Below are 8,716 nucleotides of genomic sequence, written 5' to 3'. Positions count from 1 at the left end.
TTTTCTTCTAAGTCTCTTATTTGCTGTCAGTGAATTTTATTGAACAGTATCTGATTCTGCTTCAGCAACACTTCTAAGCACTTTGTTGTGTAAAACAATGAGGATTTGTAATATATTAATCTGAAATTTCTGAGACAGTTTACAGAGCATTTGACCCATTTGTCACTGACTTTTCTTGACTTACACGTAGACCTTAAACAGGAAGTAAAAATGTTTGTGATGAAACTGTGGAAACAGTCCTTACTGACCGTAAAGATATTTTCTGTGGCCCCAAATAAACATCCACACATTTTATGGTCAGATGGAATAAACATTGAAGATCTTTTTGTTTCCTGATAGGCCATAATTATCTGTTGTTGCATAAATAATAAGTAATTCCACAGTGCAAGTACTGCCTATTGTTTTAGAGATGATACCTTAGAGGCAATAAAAAAATAAATATAAAATCAGAATAAGCTCTTGCTCTCTGAAACAGAATTTAGCTTTGGGGATGAGGAGGTCCAGCTGTCCAGCCTTCTTATGTGCACGCACATCAACATTTTGACAGAAGGAAAAACTGATGAGTTGATGAGTTACACTCAGTGGGCTGGAATGCACCACATGTCAACATTTTCTTTACATTTCAATTTTATAATTAAATATCACGAAATCTAAGGCTTGGTCTTATTTCCTTCGTCTGACTTCCTTCATTCTCACTCCATATATTTGTGTAATCATTAAAACATGAAAGTCAGCAGAGTGTAAAAGAGGCGTTATTACAAACCGTCCCATATTAACAAACAAACAGATGGCTGAATGAACAGAGAGAAGCAGCATTTGGGCAAATTAAGGAGTGAAGTGACGAAGAAGAAAACAGAAGCAGTACACCATCTTGTGTTGCCTCTATGGATGTGGTTTAAACTGAAGGTGACAGAATTCTTCACTATGTAAAACAAAATGTTTTGAGAGTAAAAACCATGATTCCAAACAATATTTTTGAAATCCGGTTAGCCTCACTGTACATTAACCAAATTCATTTGTTTTTCTTGATCTGGATTAAAATGATTTCTACGGTTCCTAGTTGCAGTGTAACACTGTTTTCCTCAGATCTGGAAACAAACATCGACTTTAAATATGAACCCGACATGTTTGTCTTTTGTACTGTTGATACAAGTACATCCATGCTTACATTTTGTTTACATCAAATTCTGAGTTTTCTAGTCTTGTTCCAGAAGTCAAGTCTCTTCAGCCCTCTGTGGTTCAGTTTTGGTGAGTCCATGACAATTGTAACTGACCGGTGTTGCATCGGGTGTGGTGCCGTGCCTGTGGGCTGCTGCATTTCTAGATGTTGTTGGTTATTTGAGTTTCTGTAGCCTTCTTATTACCTCGATGCAGAGTGGGCATTCTCCTATGTTCTCTCACTGGGAAAAGGCATTTTCAACCAGAGACCTGCTGCTCACTGGATATTTTCTGTTTTTCGTACCATTCTCTGTGAACATTAGAGATGGTCATGTAGTAAAATCTCCGTACATCAGCAGTTTCTGAAATAGACCAGCCCCTCTGGCACCCACGACCACAGCCACTTAAATCACCGTTCTTCCCCATGCTGTTGCTCGGTGTGAGCTTCAGCAGATCATCTTTACCACGTCCACATACCTAAATGCAATGAGTTTCTCCCATGTGATTGGCTGATTTGAGATTTGCGTTAATCAGCAGTTCAGCAGGTGTACCTAATAAAGTGGTCAGTGGGTGAAATCACTTGTAGATTTAAGGTGTTACCATTAAAAATAATACAAAAATAGCAAACAAGAAATAATAATAAACTAATCATTTATTAATAATAATAAACTAAATATGAATTACTTTTGAATATTTATAGATTTTTTTTTTTTACCAGAGTTGTGTAATGTTTACCTGAGAACAATACAACGGATGATTTTTATTATAAAAATGGAATTAGCTCCCTTTTGTTAATAAGTATTTATAAACAGAACACCAGGAAAAAAAGATCATATTTAAATAAAGCTTGCTTTTGCTTCCAGACCACAGGGAGGCAGTCATGTATAATTTTATACGGAGCTGTGAATAATACAGTCCATGTTCCCTTGTTATCTATTTCATTAGCTTGCACTATCACACAACTGTTAAAATTTGTTTTTACTTTCATTTTTTTTCTCAGTAGAGCACTTTTCAATCTATTTCAATCCATCGCCTAATAAACTCACCCAGTCATGCATGGCAGAGGCAAACTCGAGCCATGAATTCCAAGAAACCATCAGAGGCCCTCGGAGCAGAGCGATGGCACATTAATTAATTTATCCATATAGCTACTTCACCTTGTCTTCAGTCTGTGCTAGTTTCTCACATCATCACTCACATCTGTCCTCCAAAGACTGTGTGCATCCTGTCCTCTGGACCGTGACAGTGGCACTTTCCGAAAATAAAGGTCCGTCTCTGTAAAGCAAGGCAGAGGTGCCCCTGTTGTGAGAGATTATCTTATGTATCTTTTACAGTGAAGCTACTAGAAGTGGCTATATGGTGATGTTAATGGGAGTGACATTGTACTGTATGCAGGTCTTAAGGTCTAAATTCCAAAGCAGAAGATGAAAGTGGTTGTACCATTAGCAGGCTTACAATTAAAATCCTTATAAGTCTCTCTCTCTTTCTATCCCTCTGCCTTTAGGCTAGCTGGCCCCATCTGCTTGCAATGTCCTATACTGTGTTGACTGAAGTCTCAGGGGAGACATTGTTTCAGACACAGGATTTTTGTCTTATTTACCCAAGCAAGGTGACAGAACACACTTTAGGCAATGGCCTCAGGAAGGAGTCTCTTAGATGTAGGAGAGTCGTAACTATTCACACCAGAGTAGCTCAGCAACCAAGAGACAACCAAGTCATGCTCAATACCCCCTTTTCATACTTCCAAGCATAAAAGCATAGACCAGAGTGTCCCCATGATCTAAGAGGTAATACCCAGAGGCCAAAATGAGCTGGTAATGCACTGAGTTTTGCATTTATTATTATATTACATAACATAAATCATCCACTAATTACAAGCAGAGCTGTGGCTCAGACTTCAGCACAAGATATGTTTTGTTACAGAGCACCATGTAGTCTGAAATATCAACACGAGGGAGAGCTGCAGCTCTTGTGCAGTTCATCATCGCTTGTCTGCTGCTGACCCAGATTAACAGGAGAGGGGAACCACATGTGCACCTGTGTAAAAAATAATGAATAAATAAAAAAAATGCACACAGTGGTCAGATGGACACATGCGTATAACATTTTCAAGCATGCATTTGCACAACGTGCTTTTCAGAGTTAAGATGACAGCAACGCCTCTGCTGTCTTGAAATTAGCTCTATGTTGCGTCAGTGTGCTCAGTCAAGCCGTGTGCACAGAGGATCACCTGTTTATAACTTTGACTTTAGCTCATGAGTTCATGAGACGGAAAAGCTAAAGTCTAAAGAAGATAATTAAGAAGGACACTGGATTAAAAAGCTCAGAGATAGGAAAAGCAATAAATGATACAGAGTGACGATAATCTTTGCCAGCAGCCGATTTAACTGTGACATTAATTATCTCTAATGGATCTATGTTTTATTAAGACGATAGATATTCTTCAACAGGATTAGACCGAAAAGGAACGGATAGAGCATCCTATCGATCTACAGTAAATCACTCCAGCAGGAATAAAGCTCGTGGTGTAAATATCACTGCAGAGAAAACCCTCCCAGACAACAAAAGCAACAAAATATGGTTGTTTTCTCCGTTTAATGTGATTACCTACGCTTTTCTTAGCAATAATATATGTTTTTATACACTTTTAAGTTCCATTACATTAAAAAAGATATTAAAATAACTGAGAGAATAGGAAGGCAAAGCAGGAAAGGACTGAACTGGAAACACTGAATTAAGTTGCCTGAGGTTTCACAAGGGGGCTGTAAAGATACACTGCATAGAAACACGCAAGCGTGCACATAATGCCCACATCAGCGCAGACTCACACACACACACACACACACACACACACACATACATCCTCCGGTGTCTTTTGTTCCTAATTTAGATCTCTTGCTCCCTCCGACTGTCTCTTTATTACTGTTTTAATCACTCATTGCCTGTCTCTTCTCTTGCACTTCCTTTGAGTTCTACTTTTCTAAAGGCAAGTTTGGCTTTTTTTTTTTTTTGGACAGAGCTGGAAAATCAAACTCAAATGAAAAAAAGTGAGGATCAGGATAACGATGGCTTTTACCTGGGAATGAGCTAAGAGATTCAGATATCTGTGTGTGTGTGTCTGACGGTTGCTTGATGTCAACTTAGGAGCATTTTTCTCTCATTATGTTTTTCTTGCCTCTGTCTGTTTGGTTTGGTGTTTGATTTGAGTTACCACATCTCTTCAAGTATTTAGTGGGATTAACCACCCTGTTAGCTCTGCTCCTTAATGCATATATTTTTTAACGCGGTTCCTTATTGTTGCCCGGCAAATAGGAACCGGTGAACAGGGCCTACTTTAAATAATCTTGGTGTCATCTGCAGCATTGTTGACACCACTCTGTCACATTGTGTGCAATAGGATATTTATACCTACTTCTTGAGTTTGAACAGCATAGCTTACAAAAAATCCTACAAGTGTGTTGCTTCCTTTATCTTTTGCTTTTTAATCATTACATTTAATCTGATCACAGTCAAAGTCAAACTCAGCCCCATATTGTAATCCAACTCTCAGACTCGCATCTAAACTACTCATCTGTGGTTTGATGCTCATCTGTATCCTGCTCATTTCTACCCTTAGACATCCAAATAGTATGTATGTTTGTATGTATGTTTAATGCATTATTCTCCACACATATCTCCATTTAAATGTGCCGAATTTGCGAGAATGGGACCAGATGTTTCGCTCTGTTGATCAACCACATTTAAGGTGTGGTTAAACAGTCCATTAAAGAGGGATTGCAGTAATTTGGAACAATCAATCATCTATGACTTTTTAATTTTTACACACCTGCAGTTATGGACAAGACTAAGCGATGGAACAAGAAATGTGATACGAGAAATATCTTACATGACAAGAGATACAGAAACTGGTTTAAGATTTACTTGGTAAGACAGGGGGTAAATTGTGGACTTCTGTTGAGCAAAACTTTGTACAGGTGGTACAGCAGGTGACATTGTTGCCTCACAGCAAGACTTTCCATTTAAAGTTGAAGTTTTTTTTGTGTTTAGGGTCTTACTCCTTATCCTATTTCCCAACTTCAATTTGTCCTTTCTGTGTAAATATTTTCACGTCCTTCTCTTTGTCTTTGTCTATGCTTCCTGTCCGCTCCAGTGATTTCTCTAGGTAACCTTAAGCTCTTTGTGTCAGTTTAGGTTTTGGTTTTGAGTTTCCTTTTTAAACCTTTGCCTTTCATTTGGAACTAAAATGTGACATTTTGATTCAACACTCTTTGAGACCTGTTGCCACAGATTTTCAGTCCTAAATTTCAAGGACCTGACTATCAGATACTGTTCATTGGCTGTTCATTTTTTTTGTCCTCCAATCATCCAGTTCCCTCAGATTTTTTAGGAAACACCTCACACCCTACCGAGATACACCAATGTTTTGGCTAACAGCTCTTTTAGAATTACTATTTTGCCTGTCAAAATGGGCTTTCTCACTCTTTTTGTCTAGATTCAACTAAAGGAACAGTCTAAAGGAACAAAAAATAAAGAAATGATGGGTGCTTTCAGACGTTTTGCACAGTCCCATAGAGTACTTGTGCCAGGATTATCCATCCATCTTCTTCTTATTATAATCAATATGTGAATTCAGCTCGTGGGGGCAGCAGTCTGACCAGAGAAGCCCAGACTTCCTCACTTCCATCCACCTCTTCCAGGGGGGACTCCATTCCCAAGCCAGCTGAGAAATATAATCTCTCAGCTGATTATATTTCTGAGCTGGGTCTACCCTGGGGCTTGCTGAAACAAGTCCCTGTTTTAGCATGGACGCTACAACAGTATAAATATCTCACAATGCAGTGCAGTTGTGATGCACATAACATCCGTTGCTGGAAGATGACCAAGGCAGATAAGATCTGCTGTAAGAGCAATGACTCTTCAGTTAAAGCGGTTTAATCTTGTAGTTTCGTTTTGGCAGTTGTTCCATTGCTCATCTCAAATAAGTTTGTGTAATCACTACATCTCCACCTTCCATCATGTCTATGAAATGACACAAAAAACACAGTTGTACTTTGAATATTTCAAGTGATACAGTGAGTTGTACATAGTGTGAGGTATCTGGTTATTTTGTCATAGACTGCATGGCTTTGTAGTAACCTCTCCTGACTCCTTTCTTTGCTTTATAGCTGCATGATTTGCTTTAGTCACTTAGTACATAGAGGACTCAGGTCACTTGAAAACAACAGGCATAGTGTCACTTAACAATGAAATGTTACTATGGGGTGGAGGGTGGCGGCGTTGCATCAGATTTATAGTCAACAAATCGTAAGAACTGCTAGTTTGCTCTGTGGATTGACACAAAAAAATATTTCTAGATAAGAAAACAGCGCATCCAGTGATCATGTAAATGGTTGCTTGGACACACTCACTCATGTACACACATTTGTGCAGACACACACCCTTCCCATCTGGCTGGCAGCACAGATGGTGGCACTGGGTGATGCTAGGGGCCAAAAGGACAGTTCTAACCAGCTACACACAACCACCCACGCACCCAACCTCAGCCACACACACACATACATATATGCAAGAGGACGATGTGATGCACATCTCATAGTTTACACATATATGCACAAATGTTCAGCACAACGCAACATGTACATGCAAGCAAACCCACTCAAACGCTTTCCCTTTCTGATCTTCTGTCTCTTTTCCACTGGTTACGCAAACCTAAATGTACTAATGTTTCATTTAGAAGCTCAATGAGTCGATCACTGCTTGTCAAAGCTGAATTTTCATTTTAAATGACATATTTTTTGCAAAAACAGTATGTGGCTGCAGTCGTATGAGAAATTTACTAATTACATTTTGCTCAATCTTTCTTCGATTTGCAGCTGTGGTCTTGCGCTGCTGAAGACCTGCTTTCATTCTCAGCGCGTTCAGTGAGCTGCGTTTTAGCCCGTGTGGCTGGCACAGGTAGCGCATATCAAAATCCTCATTGTTTGTTGAGCAGGATCTACTTTTGTTTTTTCTCAGTCAGATAGAGTGAAAGAGAGAGAGAGCGAGAGAACATCTTTGGAGCAGGTTTTTGATGTGTGCATGCATTTGAAAAAGTATGAACGTACTATGGATGTATTATTCATGCGGCGTGATTGTGAATGGTGTTCACATGTCCCCCCAGTCCAGTGTGTTCTCGAAGCTTCTCTGTGAGGAAAGGCTGAAAAAAGCAGGCGACGAGAGTGAAAGAAAGGGAGGAGGAGAGGTGGTGATGGAATACATGTGAGGAAAGTGGAGACAGGGGGTAGAGTGGCGGAAGGGGCGGGGACGGAGGAAGTGAACGTGTAAACCAAGTGAGGAGATAGAGGGAGAGACTGAAAAATAGAGGCACAGACGGACAGAGAAGGACAAATATAGAGAGAATGGGAGCATGGTGGGGGTAAAGGAGGGAGAGAAATTGAGGGAAACAGAGTGGGAGAGACAGAGGGAGTAGGCAGAGGAGAGGAGGCGGGAGGGAAGGGATACTGCATTTTAGTGATGGCACAGACTGAGGCTGCAGCAGCAGACAGAGAACGATGAGAGAGGTAGAAATTAAAAAAGAGCAGCAGTGCATTGTCAGGGAGAGTACGGCAGGATTCCAACGCAGGTAAAATATCAAACTATAAATGAATGAAATATTGACAAAGCTAATTTAAATACTACTATACTGATAGTTTTGACTAACAGAGACTTGGAGAGGCCTTTTCCTCTGTGACAGCAGTTAACCTGCCGAACCATTCATCCTTTAAATCCATGCATGTACCCATCTTCATCTTCCTCTGTTCACCGTCTTACCCTTCATCCATCCTTGTTTCCTCTGTCTTCATACCTTTTCTTGCTAACCATCTTTCCATTCCACCCACTCACCCACCCATAAGCTTTTCTGCCCCCTTTTCTGAGAACATCTCAGTGTGTTCTTAGAGTGTAAAAGACAGTGGTATTTACAGTAAACGTGCTTCTGTCCTTTCTTCTCCTCTTTTCAGACTGTCACAAAAACATATTTGGAGAGCCAGCTGTGAGGGTTAAAGAGAGGAAAAATGGACCAAACTTGCTACAGGGACTGCGGCGAGTGAAAAAGGCATTTCACCAGTGGGAAGAGGAGAAACTAAGCCTTCTGTAATCAAATGAGTAAGACTACTAGCAACAGCAAAAACACAGACAGGATCAAGCATTTAAAAGCAGACTCCTGCCTCTGTTGGGAAAAAGTATGACTGGCTCCTTTTTGTCTTTCTGTTTGACTGTCTATCCACAGTCTGTCCTTCTGTCTGTGTCAGCAGGATGAAAAGGCATCATTTCAGCGCCTAGGACCTAAAAAAATGCTGAACAAATCCTGATGGTTGTTAGAGAAGCGAGGCACTAAAAAAAAAAAGAACATTTGCAAGCTTCTGGAAGGAAAAGGGAGGAGAGAGCGGTATGACTCAGAGCACAGCAGCTCAAATGCCGCGTTTTCTGCATGCAAGAGGAGAGGTGGAGGGAGATAGAGGAACAATGAGGAAGATATAAAGCGGGGGGGGGGAAAAAAATCAGAGAGGACTTGACCAGA

Source organism: Astatotilapia calliptera, chromosome 14 (assembly GCF_964374335.1).
Source record: "Astatotilapia calliptera chromosome 14, fAstCal68.1, whole genome shotgun sequence".
NCBI classification, from domain to species: domain Eukaryota; kingdom Metazoa; phylum Chordata; class Actinopteri; order Cichliformes; family Cichlidae; genus Astatotilapia; species Astatotilapia calliptera.
The sequence above is the reverse complement of the archived record's forward strand: the minus strand, read 5'-3'. Positions refer to the sequence as shown.